The sequence below is a fragment of the Portunus trituberculatus genome, chromosome 41 (genome assembly GCF_017591435.1).
Source record: "Portunus trituberculatus isolate SZX2019 chromosome 41, ASM1759143v1, whole genome shotgun sequence".
NCBI classification, from domain to species: Eukaryota; Metazoa; Arthropoda; class Malacostraca; order Decapoda; family Portunidae; genus Portunus; species Portunus trituberculatus.
In genome coordinates, this window is record NC_059295.1 from 13789909 (window position 1) to 13793885 (window position 3977).

General features: G+C 40.8%; 1 long non-coding RNA gene across 2 annotated transcripts in view; it reads right to left on the bottom strand.

The window, feature by feature from the left end:
• Positions 1 to 994: 994 nt before the first annotated feature.
• LOC123516525 overlaps positions 995 to 3977 on the bottom strand; it is a 12319-nt gene continuing 9336 nt past the window's right edge. For both annotated transcript variants that reach the window (XR_006678214.1, XR_006678215.1), the window contains exon 3: positions 995 to 1869. This is a non-coding gene — a long non-coding RNA (uncharacterized LOC123516525). The remainder of the gene's footprint in view (positions 1870 to 3977) is intronic.

The following is a 3977-nucleotide window of genomic DNA, read 5'->3' on the forward strand; positions in this document are numbered from 1 at the left end:
ACACCTCCTCCTCTTCCTCCTTCTCCTCTTCTTTTTACACCTCCTCCTTCTCCTCCTCCTCTTCTTCCTCCTCCTCCTCCTCCTCCTCCTCCTCCCACTCTCCACACCCTCACAACTCGTGTCCTGAACGGTATTTATGCTAACTAAGCGAGGTGTTTTTTCCCCGCTTTACTACCAATGAATATGCTGAGAAATATGTTGCCAGTCCCTCTACGGCCGGGACATGGCGGGGTGTGGCGCTACATTACCCCCACCCAGGCGCAGGAAGCTACCACCGAATAAAGTGAAGGTTTTCTAATTACCCAAGATTCGGATAATTCACTGGCCAGGCAGGTAGGTGGTGGTAGGTGGTGGTGGTGGTGGTGGTGGTGTAAGGGTACCGGTGCTGTCTGTTTGCCTCGTTATTTACATTTATCTACGCAGTGAACGACACTTAGTTAATTTCATAAATCGCAAAAGTTCAATTCTGGTTTCTCTCTCTCTTTCTTTCTCTCTTTCTCTCTCTCTCTCTCTCTCTCTCTCTCTCTCTCTCTCTCTCTCTCGTGAACGGGAAGCCTGGTTGTAGTCACGGACGCACTACGGGCTCTTCACTGCACACACACACACACACACACACACGCGCGCGCGCGCACACACACACAACGTTGATAATGATTAAAGATACTTGCCCTCCTGGTAACATAAAGAAAAATAAGAGCATTGTAAAAGTGCGCGTGTCGGACTGAACGTGACAGCAGCAACACGACAGCTGACTGATAAATTGCAATGGAAAGAGATAGACAGGATGACCAGGAAGACCTCACACTGCTACAACGGACCAGTGTTACAGTGTGTATAGTTCCTCGATTGTAAGAGTGAAAATCCACGTTATTATTGGTTTACTTATTGAGAGGTGCGTTGTAGTGGTAAAAGATGGACAGTATAACAAGAATGGTCTCAAAATACTGCATCTCACTGTATATCTATTTAGTTTTTAGGCGGCAAAAGTGAATCCCAACGTTACTACACATTTATTTTTTTATGTAGGACAGAACAACATGCCAAAAATAACAAAAAAGATTAAACAAAAAAGACTGATGGACTGCAATAATAGATGATGAAAAGAATGATGTAGAAGACGTCAATCTACAGCACCAGACTCTGTTCACTGTTCCTATCACGTGTGTAAACAGAGTGTATGCTATGATTTGTGCTGCAATACAAACTAATGGACCGAAGTAGCAGAGATTGGCCAGGTTAACCACAAAGATCTTAAATTATTGCACCAGGTCATGTTTATTGTTCCTCTCATATTTTCAACAGATTCTAAGCTACTGTTCATACTCTGTTAGTATCTGGCGGATGGTAGTGAAAGTGGTAGAGACAGACGGGGCAGGGTTAGCAGAACCTCATATATGTGACAGATTCTAAGTTAATATGAACTGATCGCTTGCTGACTGATGAACGGTAGTGGTAGTGGTAGAGGCAGAGACTGGGCAGGGTAAACAGGACCTCACACTACTACATCACATTCACGCTACATGTTTACTGTCCCTCTTGTGACTCTGCCAGCGACGCCTCAAGATGTGAACAGTGTCTGACTCGTCCTACTGCTGTTTTAATCATCGTCACGTGGCTTCTCCTCTCCATGAAAAAGTGATGGTTACAAGTAGCGTGTGAAGCCTCGGTGCCTCGACGCAGTGACTTGAGTAGAATAAGCAATGTCTGGAGTGTTACATCGTAGAGGTTTGAATTACGTGTGGCTGGTCAGGAACAAGTAACCTTCACGTGTTGATTGATCTCTTTTATGTATTGTGTTCTGTTTCCGAGAGCAGTCAGATGGCAGTGGTGGTGGTGGTGGTGGTGGTGCTGGAGGTAATGGTGTTGGTTCTGAAAGGATAATAATAATAATGATAATAATAATAATAAAATAATAATAATAATAATAATAATAATAATAATAATAATAATAATAATAATAGCAATAATAATGAAAATAACAGCAGCAGCAACCACAACAACCACAACAACAACAACAACAACAACAACAACAACAACAACAACAACAACAACAACAACAACAACAACAACAACAATATCAACACTGGCACCATGCTTGAGAAATTACAGGTGTACTAACCATACAAACAATAAAACAAACTAAACCAAACAAAAAATCAAATAAGCCAATAAATAAATAATAGTAAATTCTCTAAAATCAAGTTCCAAGCCGCTTAATTGGTAGGAAGGAAGTTTTCATGTGAACAGGACAGCGTTTTGCAAATATAGAAATTACGAAATAAAATGATGCTGGTGTTGGGTGTTGGGTGTTGAGTGTTGGGTGTTGGGTGTTGGGTGTTGGTGGTTGGTGTTGGTGTTGGTGTTGGTGTTGGTGTGGGTGTGGGTGTGGGTGTGGGTGTGGGTGTGGGTGTGGGTGTTGGTGTGTGTTGGTGTTGGTGTTGGTGTTGGTGTTGGTGTTGGTGTTGGTGTTGGGTGTTGGTGTTGGTGTTGGTGTTGGTGTTGGTGTTGGTGTTGGGTGTTGGGTGTTGGTGTTGGTGTTGGGTGGTGTTGGTGTTGGTGTTGGGTGTTGGTGTTGGGAGCCGCCGTGGTATACAGTGGAGTCATGCGTGTTTTGGTGTCCGAGCAGCCTCCAAGCGCACGGGTTCGAATCCTGTCCACGGTCCGAGTGTAGGTTGGGCTTCCTCACTTGGGGCAACGATTTCCTAGCGGGTGGGCTTTGAGATAGGAGGTACCCCAAAAAGTATCCCCTTTAGCCCATAAATTCCCGTGAAAAGCCCACATGGTATAAATAAAAAAAAAAAAAAATCACCACTAGCGCCAAATGCAAAGGTTCGGGAGGGGGGGGGCAGGTTTTGCGAGGCTTTGTACCTTCGTTTACTGAGTGCATCATAGAAAACGGTGCAACGGAAACTTAGGAAACAGTAAGAGTATAGTAGTAGTTAATGAATGAAGCAATAAATGTAGTAATAGATATAATAAATGTTGTAATGTAATAATGAATGTAATTAGGTAGTCATGTAGTAATAAATGAAATAGATCTAGTGATAAAGCTAAGTTAATCAATGAATCTCTCTGTAGTTTTGCAATGATTAATGTAATGAGGTAAAAAATGTAGTAATAAGTGTAATTTGATAATAAATATAGTAATGAATATAAATGTAATAATAAAGGTATGAAGTGTACGTAGATAAACAGCTAATAAATCAATCTCTATATAGCAATGTAATACTGTAATGATTAATGTAATAGAGGCAGTAATAAATGCAGTAACAAATATAAATGTACCAACAAAGACATGAAGTGAACGTAGATAAACAGTTAATAAATCAATAGCAATGTAACAAAGCAACAATGAATGTAATAAGGTAGCAATGTAGTAATAAGTATAAGAGAAGTAGTAATAAACGTAATAATGAATACAAAGACATGAAGTGTACGTAGATAAACAGTTAATAAATCAATCTCTAAGTAGTAAAGCAATAATGAATGTAACGAGGTAGTACTGTAGTAATATATGTAGTAATGAATATAATCGCAATAATAAACCAATGAGGCGTAAATCAAAGTTAGTAAATCAATGTCTATGTGGAATTGAAACGTTCACACTACACACACGATGATGGAAAACAAAACATTGAATATACAAGGGTTTATTTTTCTTTTCTTTTTCTCTCTTTTTTTTCAGTTTGTGTCTCGATGGCCTCTGTGTCGCTGGTTGCCATGGCACATCTCAAGCCAATCAAAGCAAAGTCCATATAACAAACTCGTCTCTTTCGACCTAAGCTTTCATGTTCCTTTATTTCTTCTTCTTCCTCATCTCTAGCCTCTGTCATGTTCATATAAGCTCGCCATCCCTCACTAGTCTTTTTCCATAAGGCTCTGTCTCCTGCCTCGTCTCCGCCCAACCCTCTCTTTCAAATTACCTCCGTCTCTTCTTTGGCCTGGCTCGCTTTCTTTCACCTATTGCCGTGTCAATC